Raw genomic sequence first — 21,847 nt, forward strand, 5'->3', positions numbered from 1 at the left:
ACGAAAAAGAAGTAGGCCTATACTTCAAGTTAATTTTATGAAGTAGGCTATACTTAAGTAATGTTCAAGTATACTAGTAAGTATATTAATATCAATGTGTACTTGTATTAAACTTGTAAGTGTACTATTTCAGTACTGTTTGGGACTAAATTGGCCAACTTTTAGCATATAAAAGTATAAGCAACTAGGTTTCTCATTTGTAGTGCATCTGTACTACAAGTGAACTTATAAGTATACTAGTAGTTTACTATTTTTAATACTAGTACATTTTTTCGTTTATGAAAGTACACACTGAAGTGTACACTCAGTAAACTACTAGTTTACAAGTTTTCTTTAAGTGAACATAACATTATACTTATAGTTTACTATTTATATATTATTTTTGCACTTGCAGTAATACTACTATGTTCAAACGTAGATATTATTTTTTATACTTGAAAATTACCTTTAACTGTACTTTAATTTTAAAAACATTTTATTAGCTTCATGCCTCCGTTTTTATCAACACTTGAATGTCGGTAAGTTTCATAAAGAAAGGCAACATTTTTTAAAAAAAAGTTGAGAAAATCACATTTTTGTCAAAGACTATGCCTTGATCAGATTCAGAACGATGATCAAAACACAGATGGATCGAGTCCAACACCCCCAAAAGCTATTTTAAAGCTTTTTAAAGCATTTTAAAGCACCCCCTAAAGTATATTCAAATATACTACCAGTGGACTACCCTACACAAAAATTCATATTCAAACATATCTGTTGTATTTTAAGATTCTAATCAATATTTTCAAACAATGTAAGTTTCATAAGACTGTATGAAAAACTAAGAAAAGGTATATTTAATAGGCTACTCGATCAAAAGAGTTAACGCAACTATACAAGCCAAGTATACTTTGAATACTTAATTATACATTTAAGTATATCTCAATCAAAATACTGAGTACTAGTACAGGCCAAATATACTTGGACTTTTCTCTCAGTATAAGTCAAGTACACTTAAGCTTAATTTTAAGTATATTTCTGAGAAGTATATAAAATGTAGACTGAAAGTATACTTTCTTATTTTTAGTTTAAAAGAAGTATACTAATAGACCACTTGAATAAACTTCTTTTTCGTAAGGGCTACAACATTCTTCTAACAATGACAAACTGGCGATTTATTAAGAAATATTCCATGTGTTTATCAATTCCTTTCTCTAATAAAAATAAAATCACTTTAAGGACAAGAAATGACATCGTCCTACAGGAAGTGACATCCTTTTGGTGCTAATAGCTATTAGCAGTAGCCTAAACATGGTTTGAATATAATTGGAATTCTTTCAATTTTTGTCTTACGAAAAATGTATGTCTGGATAATTCCCCTCTATCCTTTAAATAATATTACGCAGTGCTCAACTTGTAAAATGGCATTTCAGTTTTAGTAAGAGTGACACCAAAGAACCTGATGTGATCTTAGGTGGAATAAGAATAGCCTATTTAACAAAAAAAATGTAATAAGCATATTTGACAAATTCTTCATAATAAAAAAATATTCTGTTCCTAAAGGCACATTTTACTGGCCATCTCTTACTGAGTTTATTATTGCACTCCCAATAACATTCAAAAAGTTCATTTTAAGATCTTACATAAAATATATCCTGTGATACAGATATATATATATATATATATATATATATATATATACACTCACCTAAAGGATTATTAGGAACACCATACTAATACTGTGTTTGACCCCCTTTCGCCTTCAGAACTGCCTTAATTCTACGTGGCATTGTAAGGCCCGCTATATTGGCCCAATTGCCGGTTCGCCAATACACGGGGAAGGTCTCACGTGTTCTGTCCTCACTCACGCAAAGTATTGTTTTGGTTAAATTTGTAATACATTAATCATATGTATTTACTTGTTAATTCATCTGACTCCATAAATGAAAGGTTTAATAATATCTGTGCCTCACTGAAAGTGAGCGAATGTTTGACTATTCCTTATAACCATTAAAGGAACAATGTCAAAATCAGTTAGAATAATCGCGTGTAACAATTTAATATTTCAGATATCAGAGATCAATTCCACAATCAATTCAAATATCTAGAACATGATTATACATTGGTTACACCAAAGAATCTTACCCAGCTTGTAACCTGAGATAGAGAGAGAGAAAGGAAAAGAAAGAGAAAGAGAGAGAGAGAGGGAGAGGGAGAGAGAGAGAGAGAGAGAGAGAGAGAGGGAGAGACCACCTATTCCATTCGTGACCAGCAAAGAAGAGCCCCGATAGAGCAAGCACACCTTCCTTTATCCTGTTTGCCCAGGTGATATGGGGGATGGGGAAAACCACCCTCAGATGGCTTAACCAGTTTTCTCTAAACTTCTCTAAACCTTATTACCTTTTATTTTATCTATCTGAATATGGGATATCTGTACCACTCACTTTGAGACATTTCAAATGACACCAAAAACATAACAGTCAATGATAAACATTCACATTAAACCATATTCTTGTGTGAGTTCTTAGTATTTTGCGGAAGTGAGGTCGTATGGGGGAGGTCAAATGGTAATTAGCCCTTTATCTCAGACCAGGGCCTCAACCAGTATTTTCAGTCTTACAGCATTGATTCAACAAGGTGCTGAAAGCATTCTTTAGAAATGTTGGTCCATATTGATAGGATAGCATCTTGCAGTTGATGGAGATTTGTGGGATGCACATCCAGGGCACGAAGCTCCCGTTCCACCACATCCCAAAGATGCTCTATTGGGTTGAGATCTGGTGACTGTGGGGGCCATTTTAGTTCAGTGAACTCATTGTCATGTTCAAGAAACCAATTTGAAATGATTCAAGCTTTGTGACATGGTGCATTATCCTGCTGGAAGTAGCCATCAGAGGATGAGTACATGGTGGTCATAAAGGGATGGACATGGTCAGAAACAATGCTCAGGTAGGCCGTGGCATTTAAACGATGCCCAATTGGCACTAAGGGGCCTAAAGTGTGCCAAGAAAACATCCCCCACACCATTACACCACCACCACCAGCCTGCACAGTGGTAACAAGGCATGATGGATCCATGTTCTCATTCTGTTTACGCCAAATTCTGACTCTACCATCTGAATGTCTCAACAGAAATCGAGACTCATCAGACCAGGCAACATTTTTCCAGTCTTCAACTGTCCAATTTTGGTGAGCTCGTGCAAATTGTAGCCTCTTTTTCCTATTTGTAGTGGAGATGAGTGGTACCCGGTGGGGTCTTCTGCTGTTGTAGCCCATCCGCCTCAAGGTTGTGCATGTTGTGGCTTCACAAATGCTTTGCTGCATACCTCGGTTGTAACGAGTGGTTATTTCAGTCAAAGTTGCTCTTCTATCAGCTTGAATCAGTCGGCCCATTCTCCTCTGACCTCTAGCATCAACAAGGCATTTTCGCCCACAGGACTGCCGCATACTGGATGTTTTTCCCTTTTCACACCGTTCTTTGTAAACCCTAGAAATGGTTGTGCGTGAAAATCCCAGTTACTGAGCAGATTGTGAAATACTCAGACCGGCCCGTCTGGCACCAACAACCATGCCACGCTCAAAATTGCTTAAATCACCTTTCTTTCCCATTCTGACATTCAGTTTGGAGTTCAGGAGATTGTCTTGACCAGGACCACACCCCTAAATGCATTGAAGCAACTGCCATGTGATTGGTTGATTAGATAATTGCATTAATGAGAAATTGAACAGGTGTTCCTAATAATCCTTTAGGTGAGTGTATATATATATACTGTGGCAAAATACCTGAAACAATGATCCATTTATTTTTTCAATGTGAAAAAAAAAAAAATGCAAAGTACCTTGATTCTTCCAGATCCTTGTTCAATTTGATAATCTGTTACTGTATAAAGGTACAATTAATACTCCAATAAATTACATAGTTCATTTAAAATTTTGGATGGAATTTTTTTAATTCATAAGCAAAAATGTGTTGGTAATACCACTGATGCATAATGTTTTCCTTTGCATGTGTTTATAATGTTATCTTTTTTGTGTGTGTGTTATGAAACTTTACATGAAGATTTGATGTAATTTAATTCCTGTAGAGGTTCTTTCAGTTCTGTCTATTTGTATCTGTTTATTGTTTAATGCATAATAAAAAGCTATTAGCAGTATACTTACATAATTTTCTCATCAAGTGTACTGTAAATAATCACGTTAAAAGCTAAAGATTTACCTATACAGATATACTTCCTTAAAACATCTAAATTACAGCTATTTAATTTAATTCTGGACCAGACTTATTTTATTCTGTTTGCTTCTGTGACATTTGTCGAAAAGATGTTTTCAGCAACTTGTCCACGTTGCCTCCTCAAGACGCCTAATAATTAATGTACACTGACTGAGCACCAGACATTAATGCATTAATCTGTTTATTTACATCTTCACTGTCTCTGAAGTGCTACATGTGTTGTCATTTTGTGTTAGACCATGTTTCTTTATAAGTGTGGTTCTAGCGGAAGTACTCATTATGCTTTTCACTCATCATTTAGCCATGACTGGCTACTTACTCCTCTAAAACTCATTTAGTACAATGAGAAGCTTGGCCTAACAAAGACCCCATTCAGTTCGTAAGCTTTTTCTCCCTCCCTCTGATACAATTATCTCCACAAAGCCATGTAAACAAGAAGCACAATAGACACAGCCTTGCCCTGGGCTGTCATTACAGCAGATTTTCCATGCAGTTATGCTCTAAAATCTTACGCACGGCCCTTTTGGAGACTGGGAGGAGCCCATGTTGGGTATAAGTCTTTCACTGCAAAACAAGGCCGGCGCTCTGCCTCGACACATGGCCTGACCTTTTTTCCTAGGACACAGCTTTCATCACAGAGCCGAGATGAGTCACGCACACAGACAGGAATTTGAATGGATAATAAAGTCTAATATGAATGCATAATAAAATAATTGTGTAGAGTTGTGTTATGTTTACCAATGATTAGAGAATGTAATGTTCTGATTCGGAAATTAGGTTTTTCTGTGCCCGCCTTTGCAAAAATAAACTGTGGTGCAGCTTTAAAGATTAACAGATGTTAAAGAGGACCTATTATGTTTTTTTTGCACAAAGCACAAAGGGAGTTATTCTCTTTATCAGTCTTAAGTTTTCTTCCAGGAATGCAAACGCCACAATATTCCTATTTCAAAATAAATCCCGCCCAAGGCATGCGCAAAATAAAGGGGGAGGCCTGGTTGAGTTAGTTAGTAGTGTGTTGAAACTTGCGGTTATGGTAAGGGGCGTGACATTTCCCAAACACGCTTGAAGCGGTTGACCAATCACAACACACCGATCCAGCCGGCCAATCAGAGCACATTGCGCTTTTTGGAAGGAGGGGCTTTATAGAGATAGGAACTAAACAGAGCATTACTGACGGACTGGGAAGAGAGATGAGCTGCAACAATGTCAAATATGTGGAAAAATAATGTGTTTTTTGAACATTCAAGAATGAAAACCTATTCTAGTAGAGACAAAGAAAAATCAAGACTTTGAAAAAGGGCACAATAGGTCCCTCTCTAAATTAATACTGTGTGTTTCTTTCTGCCCCAACTTGAAGTACGTCCGCCTCATCATACGATGCAATTTCCACTTCATTTCATTTTTGAATGCTAATAGTTGTGCTGTGCATGTCGTATATATATTTTCACCTTGGACTATTCAAGTGAAAACATGAAAATCTCCCCGGATCCATCTTCAGATGTAATGTACTATACAAGAGAGGACAAAAGCAAGGAAACAACCAGGACTATTGACCTCTGGAACAGCTTCTAGTTACGCTACACAACAAGCTTGCCTCGCTATTTTCAGTGCGGTGAATGACAGCATGAGGTCAGACTGTGTGCTCTTGACACCTTCACTGTGAGGTCAATACTTCACTCTTCCACATGGCATTTTCTGCCACAGTGAAGAGCATGAAAGAGGCCGTATGGACAGTTTCATTTATATACTCCGTATGTCATGAGTCACACTTTTCTCAGGGGATATGATGAAGATATTGTTGCACTGGCAAACGTGTGGAGGATGAAATAACTGTGCATAGTGAATCCACACCTGGACAAACACGACACAGATGTCGGGATTTTGTTTATAACCCTTCATTCTCATTTAACACTAATTCCATCCAAGCGGGTCTTAACGCTGCTTTATCCTCCAACTGGAGTCGGATATCATGAAATAAGGCGAATAGATGATACAGAAAACGAATGGCTGATTGCCCAGACTCCTGTATTTTTTTAAAGTCGACATGTTGCAATAGTCGTGATAGTCTTTTCTTCTCTATTGTGACGGATATCTGAGTGAAATGGCTTCTTGAACAAGACAAAATGTAGGGCGGGACTTGATTTTGATGTCCATCGGGAATTGATTGGATGGTTGTGGTTTGCTATTGGTCGATCTCGTATGAGTGACAGCTTTGCCCCGCCCTCACGTCAGTAAACACATCATCAGAGAAGAGAAGGGAGGGGAAGTTATTCTGATTAAAGATTATGAGGGCAAATGATCTGCATGGATAAATAATTTATAATAAATACTGCAATATTCCATTTAAAAAAACAAAAACAAGAATTGTTTCACGGTGACTTTAATTCTTCTGTTTATGGATTTGTAATTTTTGTTTATTAGCTACACATATGGCTTCCAAACCAAAGGTGCTTTAATCAATATTTTATGATGCCCATAATTAATAAATAAGTTTGAGCTTCCGCTAACCATTTTTGACGTGCTCTGTATGTGCGTTGATCGATGTTTATATGTGAATAAAAGTCTAAATCTGTTCACCACCAGTTTACAAACAACAATTACAATGAACAATAGAATTGATTACACTTTTTATAATATTTGTTTATTAATTATATTTAGAGCTTTTTTATTAACCTACTTTAACCTAGATTAAAAAAAAGACATGCTGCTGCTGTACAATATAGCGTACATGAATCACACGTAGCAGATCTATACAGGTGGAGCTGGGGAAGGTGGAGGGTTTCTGAAAGCGCGCTGCAACAACTAGCAAATGCTTACCAAGTATTTGAAGGTTGACCAGAGAACTCATTGGCTACTGATACAGCAGGAACCAATCAGCTGTGCCCTATGTGATTGCAAGCAGATTGAGTTAAGTTTCATGACAGAACTTTGTAGGCTATGCGTTCTAAGAAGTTTATGCTAACATATGAAAACATTTATTCTGAATGTTAAAAAATAAAGACCAGTGTGTTGGCAGCTACATCAGCAGAAGTTGGACTCATTATCCACAAAGAGAAGACCAAGATCTTTAAAACCAACTCCAGCAACATCAACCCAATCACACTGAGCGGAAGTCCTCTGGAGGAAGTGCAGTCATTCACCTACCTGGGCAGCATCATCGACCAGCATGGTGGAACAGAAGCAGATGTCAAGGCAAGGATGGGTAAAACAAGAGGCGCCTTCATCCAGCTCAAGAACATCTGGGCTTCCAGAGAGCTGACCTTGACCACCAAGATCCGACTGTTCAACTCCAACGTGAAATCAGTACTGCTGTACGGCGCTGAAACCTGGAGGACAACCAAAGCCAACAACAGTAAAATCCAAACCTTCATCAACACCTGTCTCAGAAGGATTCTCCACATTCGTTGGCCTGACACTATCAATAACTCCAATCTATGGGAAAGGACCTGCCAACTTCCAGTGGAGGTAGAAATCTCTCAGGTGGAACCCTCAAGGCAAGCGGAAGCGAGGCCGCCCAAGAAGCACATGGCGACGCGAACTCGACGCAGACGTCACAAGGATGGGCTCAAAGCGTATAGAAGCCCAAGAGAAACTCAATAGAACGCTCCATAGCAACAGTTGCCCCCATGACGTGACGGCGCGGCCGCCATTATGGACTGAAAACTGAAGGAAAACGCCGAAAAATAATGGGAGTCAATGGCACTGAACCAACTTAACATAATAAAAACTTAACATAACTTAATTTTTTCTGGCCGTCATATCTAAATATGAAAACAATTTAAAATACATTAATGAGGATGACCGACGTTAAATGACAGAAAATGTTACGTCTATGTGTTGGTTATGCATGGCCTAATTACCCTTAGGAAAATAGTATTTTGGGACAAAATATTAACATAGAAGTACTATAAGACTACTATAGAAATACTATAGCGGCTCTAGGATATTATAGAGGTATTACAGAACATAACATACTTCTGTGATGTTCTGTAATACCTCTATAATATTTTAAAGCTGCTATAGTATTTCTATAGTAGTCTTGTCGTACTTCTATAGTATGTCCCAAATTACTATAGTATTCCTATAAGATTACTATAATATTTTGTCCCAAAATACTATAAGATTCCTATAGTACTTTTTCGTAAGGGTATGTCCCCCACCGAATCGGCTTCATTAGCCTACCACTTACGGTTTGCAAAGATACAATTATAAAATTACTGCAAACCTTTAATCTATCAATATTTATGTCCTATTATGCAAACTGGCGCTAACGATTTCAGCAGCTTTCAGTCCATAATGGCGGACGCGCCTCCGCAGCGCCATCTACAGACTGTTACCCATAACACAACAGAGTTTCGCCTCTTGGGCTTCTATACTCTTTGATGGGCTTCAACTGGAGTCAACTAGAAAGAATGGCCCAGGACAGAAATCTCTGGAGGTCTACCTTTGGCGGCCCATACCCCGGGAGGGGTGGAGGGCATAAGTAAGTAAGTAAGTTAAAAAATAAAAGAATGTTTTTATGCTAAAGTTTTGAGAACATTATTTAAGACCAGATAACGTTCTGTCAAAGCCCCCCTGTAGTTAATAACTTTATCCCTTAAAACTCAAACGTTAATACATATTTAAAAGTTTTTTCCTGTGGAAAAAAAAAAGCCATGAAATAGCTTGAATGCAACTCTACACCCTTGCTTCATTTAGTATTCGCGGTTCTATGAATATGCAAATTAGCCCCGCCTCCACTCTCTCTCAATTTATCGATTTCAAACCGAAAATAGTCAGCAATGGTGTTGACTCATGAATTTGCACGTGGTTTGTCTTAAAGCATATTAAAAACACCACATAGACATATAAACAACAATACAAATTTGATTGATTTTCACTACAGGGGGACTTTAAATGTTAACTTTGAGAGAAGAACCTTGCCAGAACATTAGGGAAGTTTTTAAAACATTCCCTGTCAGGTGGGTATGGAAGTTTTGCATGGACAATATATTCTTCAAAATAGTTAAAACCAACATGTTTGATCAAATGTTGTAGCATTATACATTTACATATACCTTTAAGACTGAGGTTAGCCCATTGAAGAGTCCAGTCTTTGAGAGTGCTATGATTGGTATGTTTGAAACACTGTATTTTTGGTCCTCCAGAGGCCTTTGTAGATGCGTTTGATCTGCTATTTTCTCCCTCCACTTCAGTGGGATCCTGCAGAGCCGCGCAGTCAGAGCAGCTCACCAGAGAGAGGAGGGTTAGTGCTTTCACTCACATCCCGGATTATGGCTTCCGGCCGCCCATGAGCCTCTCACTGCATCCCCGCTGAGGTCACTCTGGCCCAGGTCAGGAACAGAAAAACACCTCCTGACACTACAGTCTCTCTCTCGCTCTCTGGGTCTGTGCCATCTACGCCTGCTGTGGAAAAGCAGTGTACGGAAATATCCACTGGGCCTCAAGGTCAACTCCGGTGTTCCCAGACAAAGTCCCTGAATGCCGCGCTCTAGCTGAGCCAGTCTGAACTAACAGCGTGTTCCCGTGTGGAGCATGAAATGAGAGTAAAGTGTTCTGATTTTTGACAACCTATTTTAAGAAAGAATTCACTCAAAAGTCTCACCATCAGGTCACTCTGAGTCTGAACCCATTCTTCTGTGCGACACAATAGGAGATATTAGGCAGAATGTTCATGCTGCTTTTTTTCCATGCGATGAAAACGAAAGAGAATTTATACATGCTGTTGAGTTCCGACGCTGCATATAATTATAGTCCATAAATGTACTCGTGCACAATAGCCTTTGTGTGAGGAAAAGACCCAAACTTCACGGGTTATCCGCTGAAATCCCTTCCAATGTAACTGTCGAATCTCAGATTCTGAGATATTCAGTGAATATCAACTTTAATTTTGGTCTGTTTCAGGGTTATTATAGTTAACTAAAAACATTTTTTTAAATGTTACTTAAAATAAAATAAAATAAATGTTAACTGAAATAAAATAGATAAAAAATATCTTTAAAAATATTTTAAATTTAGTTTATCTTGACTTACTAATATAACAAAACCTGAAATAAAATGAACTAAACCTGTGGGCTTTTTTTTTTCTTCTTTTTTTTTAAAGAGAGACTAAAACATTAAAATGATACTTTTAAAATGTATATATATATTTTTTTTTTATTTTTTTTTTTGTCATTCCTAAAGTTCTGCAGCACCCATACACATTTGCTTTCACTGTACAGAAAATACATATTTTATACCAAAAAAATACTAATAAAACTGAAAGTTTGAAACGACATAAAGGTGAGAATATAATTTACGTTTTCAGGTGACCGGATGATCTGGATGTGAAAAACACACTCAAACACACACACACACACACACACACACACACACACACACACACACACACACACACACACACACACACACACACACACACACACACAAATATTCATAAAAGTTCCCAGAGCTTGTATAATTCTATAATGTTGACCTTTTTTCTCTCCAGTCTCCAGGCATGTAATGCTGCACGACTCACACACCACTTATCCAAAGCAAAAGAGATCATCTGCCCAACATTATTGGGCTAAATGCTTTTCGACTGGATATCTATTTTCAGGAATTGCGTAAGCAAAGAGTGTTCTGTTTTAAATGCTTCTGTAACGTATGCCCCCGTATCGCATAATTGAATTGACGAGCACATGTTGGTGGAAGGACATGAAACCAATCCGCAGCGTACGCAATCTGGTGTAGAGAACTGAGCCCAGGCAAGATTACATAAGACATGATGGAGGCGTGGAAACTAGGTAAAGAAAGAAAGCATGAATTAGATGAGTTAATAAACAAAGAAGCAGGAAGAGGGGAAAAGGAAATAGTAAGAAAAGCTGAACCAAAACAATCTTTCAGTTTTGACCTTTTGACATGTCTATATTCATATGTTGACATCAATAGTGAGATGTTCATGAACAACATTAACCTTTTCTTTGTGTGGATGACATAAAGAGATAACCTTCTGCTTTGGAACGTCTGCTTCTTCTCCGTCTTATCTGCTGAGTTCAGAAAGGGCTATAGATAAAGATTCAGCTGGCCTACACTTTTATTTGCTTCACTTTTCCGAAGGGATTCTGGAACACACACTCTAATATTTGCTTGTAATATGGGTACACGCTTTACACTTTGATGTTCGGTTTGTACAAACAAAGATTTCAAATTTACATACATTTTTATTTAAAAAAATGTAACAGGTAATCTTGTGTATCTTGTGTGTGTGTGTGTGTGTGTGTGTGTGTGTGTGTATATAGGCTATATATAAATATATATATATATATATATATTTTTAAAGGCTAATGCAGAAACCAGCCTCACAATAAAGATTGTAAAGATATTCATGGCATAAAAAAGCTGAGCAACAGCAACAGAAACAAACAAGTAAAGTCCTAAAATACAGTTTAAATGAAGCAAGCAACCACAACAGGTTTATCTTTGAAGTAGACTTGCTAAACAGCCTTACACATTCATATCAGTCACATTGTGTGGTTCGTGGTGGTCAAAATCGCCCTCTGGTGGTCAGAACTGTAGCAGACACTCGCGATACACTGAGAAATGTTTATAAATGCTGAACGTCTTTTGACGTTTTTGTTGTTAATAAAAAAGTCGATTTTATTTTCATTATCACTGTGTAACCTAGACCAGGGGGTTTCAAACTGGGGTCCGAGGACCACAGGGAGTACAATAGAAAATCATTTGATTCAAATAAATAACATTTGTCAAATAAACAGATTTTGATTGAATAAAACGGCACATATTACAGTAGTACTACAGAAAATAGAGAAAAAAAAAACAATGTAACGTAATCAACTGTATTGACTCATCCACTGTATTAATTGGGTCTTTATACTTGAAAATATACAACTGTCTTTTGATCCCTCAACCATATTTGGGGATCTGTGGCAATGGCATCTTAAAGATTGAAAACCCCTAACCCAGATTACTGTAATCACTGTTCTTCTGATCCACGGTTAACTAGCTAACCATATAAGATTGACAGGACAATTAGCATTTGATTATTATTATAAATAAGTATTATTTAAGCCATGTAGATTTACAAATACAGAATGTAGGCTACCTGAACAATGGCAGCAAGAAAAAATGGCAGTCCAAGTTTTAAGGCAATGTGATATGTGTGTACTGAAAATCTTCGGCTGCTATTCTTTGCTGAAACAAGCAATAAACTATGAGAAACTATGAGAAATTAACTATAAACTATCTCCTCCTATAGGTCTAAACAGAAAGCATTTAGAGTAAACCTGTTTGAGGACACAGTGCAATCATATACATAACGGACACAATAGAGTGTTGCAGGTATGACATCACTTTGTAGGCCAAAACGTGGAAGCGAGTTAGCATATTAGCACTTCCGGTTCCATCGTCCCGAAGTTAATGGGTTTTTCGAATGGTTTTGGTTAAATGTCTGAAACAAGGTCTGTGGTGAACACAAGCTCAAGACACGTTCACGTTTTATTCTATGATATAAAATTGATCAATATAACCACACTGTTACGTGTCTTGAAAAAGGCGGTTGCTAACAAGTGGCTAAATGTGACTACAGACGCTGTCGAGGAGATTAAGCGTCATCACGCTGAACAGGTAAACTCAGTCCACTTTACAGCATCTTTATGCTTATAATCGTGCTTATACGCTATTCTAACTCAAACTTTCAGGGAAAATGTTTTTAGATAAAAACTGAAAGAGTTGTCAGAAGCTTAGTGATGGTGACGCTGAAGTCATGTGACCGTGGTGTAGTTCGTTTGTAGCGTTTATAGCCTACCTTTAGCTCAGCACCACCTGAGCCCTCAGCAAAGATGGCCGCCACCTCACCGCCTGAGCCCTCAGCAAAGATGACCTCCTTCGATGGACAAACCTACCACTTTCTATCATAGGCAGGATATCCGCTATCAAAATGACAATATTACCCAAAGTAAACTATCTCCTCTCAATGACCCCAATACAACCAACCACTTCTTGGTTTAAATCTCTAAACTCAGCAATCACAAAATTCTACTGGAAAAACAAGACTCCAAGAATAAAATTATCCACCCTTCAAAAACCAAAGAACCTAGGAGGATTAGAAGCACCAAATTTCGCTTTATACTGTTTGGCAAATCATCTTCAGTATGTACACAGATGGAACTCACCCCAAGCAATTCTATCACCTGGATAGACTTAGAACAAAATATCTGCAATAACTTGCAGATCTCAGACCTGCCCTTCCTTACTCCGACAATTAAAAAAACATCCCTGTTTCAAAGCGCCCACAATTAGCTCTAGTCTGACAGCCTGGTGGAAATTCCACAACATTACTAACACAAAGCTGTCACCTTCGAAACTCACTCCAATTTGGAATAACCCCGATTTCACTTGCAACAACAAAACACTCAACTTCCACACCTGGAAAGACAGAGGCATTACTCATCTGCAACATATTTTTCTCAATGGCATTTTCTCCACATTTGCGGACTTGGTCCAGAAATTTGGCATCACCGACAAACACTTCTTACAATACCTACAGGTTAAATCAGCAATTACATCAGCAATTAAAACAACCATCAATGGTCAACTTAGAACTTGCCACACCTATCTCACAATTAATCAGTATACCATCCTCAAAAAAACTTCTATCCAAAATCTACAGAATTGTGACGCAAACAGACACCACCATAAGTCTTCCCATTGAAAAATGGGAATCGGATCTATCTATTCCAATCGATGCCAATTTTTGGACTCAAGTCTGCAAAAATAGCTTTCTCATGACCAAAAACACTAATCTGCAGCTAATACAATACAAAACTATCCACAGGACTCACCTCACTGGACGAAAATTACTTCATATGGGCTCCACTTCAGACATATGTTCCCCCTGCACTCAGAACTGTCAGGACACATATATTCATGCACTTTGGCATTGTACTCCTATAAAACAGTTCTGGGAAAGGATTACTGGGATCCTCTCCACCTTCTTTGGCTGCTGCATCCCAACGTCCCCATCTCTCTGTCTGCTTGGAGACACCTCCACAATCAACCTGAACCACCTTAACATTAAAACTCTGTTAGTCGCGCTAGCCGTCGCCAAGAAAACCATCCTCATGAACTGGAAATCAAAAAACAAAATTCATATTTCTATCTGAAAAAACCTTTTGTTGGATCACATTTCACTAGAAATATCAAATAGCCCTTCTGGTAATAACTCAAAAGATTCCCTCTTTGTTTGGCCATCACTTTCCAAATTCCTAAACCACTCACCTGAGTTTCCCAAATCCGAAACCTACTTACCTGAAGTCCCGTTCTTCCTGTCATCACCGATCTATGTTGCCCTGGTTCTTCCCGTCTTCATCTACCTGCAACAAGAGACATCATTACTGTCAGCTAAGTCATCATCAGTTTATCGATCATTATACTTCTCGTCTGCTATACCTTCCCTGCATTGCTCTTCCCTCTTCCCTCTGCACAACTTAAACTTATATTATTCAGTAACCTTGTCTGTCCTCTTCTGATTGTGACAGCCAAGGTCGACTACAGGGATTTTAAGCACAAAGCTCTTCCTATGGACACAGTCGGTTCAGCAATCAAGTTGGATGTATATACATCGCATATTGATCACATCTACTCATTCCTATTAGATAGAGAAGGAAAAAATAATATAAAAAACAAAACAAGAACAAAAAGAGAGCAAGCAACACAACAACATCCACACATCTCCCTTTTACAGGTCAGCATTACATTAGCACCAGAAGAAACATTCATTCTGCAACCTGTAAGAGACTTTTTATGAAGCTATCCTGTAAAGAAAATGAGGTTGTTAGTTACAAAACAACATTTCATGTCATTTTAGCTTATCATGAGGGTTATCTTAGCAGTGAGTATTTTTGGAGTTAGTAGAGCAAGCAGGAAAAAGTGTAGTTTGTGTGAGATGCATCCATCGAGTCAAGCCTGGCTCGATTTCAACAGGTACTGAGGTTGAGGCTGTCAACAACACTGGATTGTGAAGACATTGGTTTCTACTTTCACTTGTGCTGAAGATATCTATACCTTATGTATACCTTATGTTGCATTATGTGACAGATCTTTTGTGCTCTGAGGGCAGAGTAATGTGTTTGGCACCAAACTTTTTCTGCAGCATTTTATTTCTGCTACAATGGAAGCAATATCGCCATCTACAGGACATTGAAGGTACTATATTGTAATGAAGTTAGATGTTATGGGAACAAGGAGGCGGAACCAGTTCAACGTTCAAAATATTTTAATAAAATAAATAAACAAAACGAAAGTAAAAGACAGCAGCCCCTCACGGACGACTGCTGACACAAATAATAAAACAAAACACAACATAAGTCCAGGCCTCTCTCTTCCTTCACTGTCGTCGCTCCTCCTTTTATGCTTCCGCTCCTCCGTGAGAGATACGAGACCGGTGCGTCGCGCAGGTGTCACTCATCATTAATCACGCCACCGACCTCGCACCGTTTTCTCACGGCCCCCGGCCTTGTCCTGCTCGCCACAGATATCTTGTGTATTTTTCCTTTACTTACCCAAACTTGTCAACAAGGCTACTTTACGTGGAAGTGAAGAATCGCAGGTGTCGACTTTGATTTATTGCAATATTGAGCTATTCAGGTTTATTCTGAGTTTAGAAAATAAACATGCCATTCCTGGCAAATGAACTGTTTCTTGTTATTCACTGTCATGTATCTTACTTAGTACATATCTGAGCCTACATTCAGTACGAGAAAAAAAACTGAAGTACTCTTAAAATCAAATGCTCAAAGTGTACCTTTACACGACAACAATATGCTTAAAACTTACCATTGTCTAAAGATCCCTATTCACACGGATATGCGAAATCGACTAAAAATGCTGTATTCTGCTGCCAGGCCATTAGATGGCGATGAAACACTATAGATTGAACACATAATAGGCATGTGCATGACGTCATCGTCTTCAGAGATTCTCGTTTTTGTTGTGTACACGGAGACCGTTTTCAAAAACGTGCATTTTTAAACCCGTTTTAAAAAGTTTATGTTTTCGGGCAGTTGGTATGCAATGTGAAACTTTTGCTCCCAAAACCATCACTGTCCAATGCTTCCAAAATTCCCCATTTACACATTTGAGAAAAATGTCTACAACCTTGCCATCAGTGGCAGTCCTGAAATGAGAAGGTTTTACACACTCCGAATAACAAAACACATGAAGAACAACATGAAGTCAAGATGAAGATGCATAATTGGTTCCCTCAGACAAAGACTATGGCCAGTTAGAATTTTGTCCTTCTCAAATTTTGGTTTCATTTGCAAACAGTGTAGGCATCTGGACAATTTGTCTTTCACAATTTGTCGTAATTTTTCAAACTCTTTGGTGGATAATACTATGATATACATCAATCAGTTTGGTTCTATGGCTCGCTGGTCATGGTTTTCTCCAACCCAAATTGATTGTGTGGATAAATGCGCAATGGGATGAGTTGAGACAGTGTGGAATTACAAGAACCAGATAAGCCTTGAAGATGCATTTTGTTGTTTGTCAGTAGTACCGAAACAATGAAATCAACATTATGCTATCCTCGCCTCCAAGGTTAGCATGTAAAATGGAAAGAGTCTACGCAATCTATTTGGACTGAGACCAGGAGCCATCACTGCGACTGGAGGACTGGAGGGCTTTAACCAGAGCTTTCCGCACTAGTTCAGTCACATTATGATCAACAGATGTCTGGGATGCAGCAGGAGTGCTGCTTTGGGCTTGAGCACATGGAAGTGTATTTGTTTGAGGGAGAGAAGGTCAGCGATGCTTCTTCCGTTCAGGGCATTTGTTGGCCAAATGCCCCATCCTAGCACAACTATGGCAACTATTCATTTTTCCTTTAGATTTCTGACTCTTTTGCATGTTAATAACATCTTGTGCTCGAGATCCCCCCTGCAATAAATGCAGCCCAATAGGGAATTGGGGGGAGAGATGATCTGAACAACTGAGAGAATTTTGCATTCAAATGAGTTTGTGCAATGGGTAAAATAATTGCAGAATCTAAATCTTGACCTCCACAGGCATTTTTTTTTTACCCCATTATGGCTCTATTATTTGAGATAATATGTAAAAGAAAATGCTACACACAAATAAATATCCTAATAGGAAACGTTGGGATAATGTCTGACTGACTACATTATTCCACATATTGCATGGCTATACTGAGATTTAAGCTTAGATTTATAACATTGTCCATCTAAGCCTTTACAGGTAATAATAACCAAAACAATATGACTGCTCTTATACAACTGCTCAATAAACAAGAGTTAATATGGAGTAACTTACTTTTTAGACATCATACGTTACATGAATCAATCATAACATCTCGAAGTTAAACAAGGTAGGTGGGATTTTATTTCCTGCATGTATCATCACTGCTGTATAAATCGAGGTGAAGGATTTAATTACTCATAAAGTGAGTCACTTGTCGCCACCTACTGGTCTAACGATGTAACATGCAGGAAGACTCACTAAAACCCCCACCGCTGATGCACAGACATTTACAGCATTAGTTGAGGGCTTTTTTTTTTCTTGAGAAAAATGTACGTACTGTACCTGATATATCTCCACAAATGAATCAATATCGAACCGCAAACTTGTGAGTCCGAATCGAATCGTGACATTCGTGTGAATACCCAACAGACCTCCACGGGCAGCCACAAACTCCGTCAGTGCTTTTGCGAAACGCTCAGTATAAAGCAACAAAAGAGTCATTTGCATGCTGTTTTATTGGTGTTTTTTCACACCAGACCCTACAATGCGCTATATAAGACCCTATATTTCTCACAGGCATCGCTTTGGAAACAATCGTTTGTCCTGTAGCCAATGGAACAACAAGATCCAATATTCATTTAATCATCATGTTTGGCTGTTTTATTCCTTTTAATACTCGTTAATAATTAATATTTATTCATGATATGTTTTATTATTTTAAGCTGACATGTAGGCTGCTCATGTATTTTCTTATCTTGTGCTCTTCTGTGTTCCTACTGTTCCCGGTTGTGTAACAGATTGTCCTGCTCTTGTTAAACCACTCGAGGGCGTAAATGGACCATATTTTCTCTCTCCTGTTTTTTGGCTGAAATCTCTAGAACACGAGGCTTCAGTGAATATTGTTTTTATTTATGAATGTCTTACTCATTTATGTGTTAATCAAATTGTTCAGCCATGGACATGACCCTGATAATCAGCTAATATACATCCGGATAAATAAACAGAAGAATGTTTTAATTCAACTGAACTTGCCTCATACAAGCATCCTTTTTTGTGTGTGTGTATGTGAATATTACTGAAAAACTGGAATATGCACTTTAGTGTTATTTGCAGTCATTACATGTAAAAACAGATTTGAACAACAAACACACAGTCACCAAAAATATGAAGCAGCCTATAGTTATGTTTTGTGTGATGGTATTAATGCTGAACCACAAGACTGTAACTACAGAGTCAGATAATGCGCTGATGAAGAGCACACATTAAGGCTTATTAAAGTGTGTGTGTGAGTGTGACGCAGCATGTAGGCCTTGACCTCGACCCCAAAACCCTTATCTGTGTAACGTCCTGCTAGACAGACCACTCTGAACACTTATCAGCACTCACAAGGTCTTGAAAGCTTTTTTCTCACCCACTTGAATCTAGTTATGGAAAGAGTTTTAGAGTTCAATCTGGAGCAGTCAGGAATATGTACATTGTTTTACCATACTAAGAAGAGTTCTGTGAATATGTAAAACAATATGTGAATTTATTCATGAACATTAAGCAGTAGAAAAAATAATTACTATGGAAGTCAATGGCTGCCGTCAACTGTCTGGTCACCAAAATTATTTAAAATATCTTCTTTTGTGTTCAACAGGAGAAAGAAACTCATACAGGTTTGGAGAAACATGAAGGTATAAGTAAATGATGACACAATTTTCATTTTTGGGTGAACTATCCATTTAAGGCAAAATTACAGGCAAAACCATTGGTTTTTCATTCACTGAGCTATTTTGCTTCCATTACATGCTTCTTTTTATTACGTTTTTTTAACGGATACAAAATATATGAAAATTCCCCTCTGAAATCAACTTTATCTCTGAATAAATCAAGAATTTTGAACCTGGCTTTATCCAATGTTCAGATTTCTGTTCTGAGCATTTATTCAAATTACTGCATATTAATTATAATGCCTCATTTGAATATTTTAACCTAACATTTTAGAAAACTTGTAATACATAACAATTGTCTTAATATACTGTGATTAATCAACTGAGGAAGCATGGTGATATCTATATATATATATTATTATTTTCTTTTTTTTTACCCTATTCACATGTGGTGGCTCTATTTGAGATAATATGTAAAAGAAAATGGCAGACACAAACCAGAGATCTCTTATAAATATCCTAATAGGATTTGTTTAGGGATAATGTCCGACTGACTACATTATTGCACATATTACATGGCTATACCAAATAATATGTAATATAGATTTAAGCTTAGCTTTATAACATTGTCCATCTAAGCCTTCACGGCGGGTAATAATAACCTAAACAATATGACTGCTCTTATACAACTGCTCAATAAACAAGAGTTAATATGGAGTAACTTACTTTTTAGACATCATAAGTTACATGAATCAATCATTACATCTCGAAGTTAAACAAGGTAGGTGGGATTTTATTTCCTGAATGTATCATCACTGCTGTATAAATCGAGGTGAAGGATTTAATTACTCATCAAGTGAGTCACTTGTCGCCACCTACTGGTCTAACGATGTAACATGCAGGAAGATTCACTAAAAACCCCACCGCTGATGCACAGACATTTACAGCATTAGTTGAGGGATTTTTTTCCCCTTGAGAAAAATTGACATGAACTGTTGTAACGGTGGTGACCGCCCTAGCACAAAAAGTCTTTCAAAGAAATAATATATTCTTTCTGTTCGGGCGCCAGCCAGGAATTTCCTGACAAAGATGGTATCTTTCCCCGGATAGCAAAAAACCACCGGTTACAATATTTACAAAAAATATATATTTGTCAGCGACAACTGTTAGCAAAAATTTTTTTATTTTCCAATGTCCCAATAACAAGACACAAAACAACCTTCAAGAGCAAAAAATAAAAGTAAAAACACAAAAAACAAAACAAAAAAAACTGTTCAACAATGTAATTCAAGGGTGAAAAGAAAAAGAAAAAAGGGAAAAAAAAAACCCTGTAGCAATCGCCGCGTCACCTGTGTCACGTTTCCAATAGGCAGATTCGCGTCCAGGACCATTCATAAATTGTACAAAAAAGAAAAAAACATAGAATAAACATTCTGTTAATTAGCTCAAAGTTACTAATATCAACAAACTTAAAAGGTACAATAATCAATAAACAATCACAGTAATATAAGCATATCAAAAGTGCGTGCGTGAATGTTTTGCGAGTGCGTGCGTGAATGAATGAGTGGGTAATGGCGGCGCACAGGTACTGACCAAGTTTGTCGTTTATGAAGGGATCTAGGGGGTGTTGTTGTCAGGCACCGTTTCGGCGGATTAAGCAGCCCATACTTGTCTTCAGCTTTATTAAAACCAGATGATCAGGATGTGCAACGCAGTGAAGTTGAGTGAACTCCGCGACGCACCAGACATCCCTCGCTGGAAACCTCAGCTCACAAGCGGCCGTCTCTCCCCTTCATACGGTAATCCAAACAATCACTCCCACAGCTTCAAACCTTCGGATGACGCGCACTCTCTCAGGTACGAACCCACATTTATATCCTCCTTGCCTCCGCCGTTAATTGAAAAGCGCCTCCCCATACACGCAAAGTGAAAGTAAAAAATAAAAGTAAACAAAACGAAGAGGTGGCGTAAAGCTCCTTTTTTTTTTCCTTAATCGCCACACTCTCCCTCCCTGGAAGAAAACAACCCACGGTTGTTAAAAAAAAACATGTATTAGAAACCTAAGAATTCTTCATCATCCGAGGGTTCTTGAAATAGCTCATACAGTTTTTTTTTTTCCAGAGACTCCAATTCTTCCGCTGTTGGAAAACACATTTTTAAGTTACAGACATGTGCTGTACGTACATCTTCGCCTGTATCTTCCAGAGCTATTTGATAGTTCAGTGGACCCAACTGTTTCAGGATACGGTACGGTCCTTTCCATTTTGGTGCCAACTTTGCACTAAAGTGGTGTTTTGCACTTGATTGTGGAAAGTTTCGCAGCCAAACTCTGTCTTTATGTTTGAAAGTTGACTCTCTTCTCTTTTTATTATAGTTCCTCAGTTGTCTCATCTTGGCTTTTTCACTATTTTCTTTAGCTTGCATTTGCAGCTGATGGAGGTGATGGACCACATCGTAAGAAGCAGTGTCTGGAGATAAGTTAGGGCCACAAAGTATTTTATCCATTGGTCCTTGGAGCTTTCTGCCAAGCTGGAGTTCTGCTGGAGATAGTCCAGTGGTCTCTTGGATGGCGGAATTCAGGGCGAATCGAAACTCGGGCAAGAACTGATCCCACTTCTTGTGATTGTCGTCTACGTAGGCTGCCATCATAGTTTTGAGGGTACGATTCACTCTTTCTGTCATGTTGGTTTGTGGATGGTAGGCTGTAGTTAGTTTGGATGTA

Source organism: Rutilus rutilus (assembly GCF_951802725.1).
Source record: "Rutilus rutilus genome assembly, chromosome: 3".
In the NCBI taxonomy this organism is placed as follows: domain Eukaryota; kingdom Metazoa; phylum Chordata; class Actinopteri; order Cypriniformes; family Leuciscidae; genus Rutilus; species Rutilus rutilus.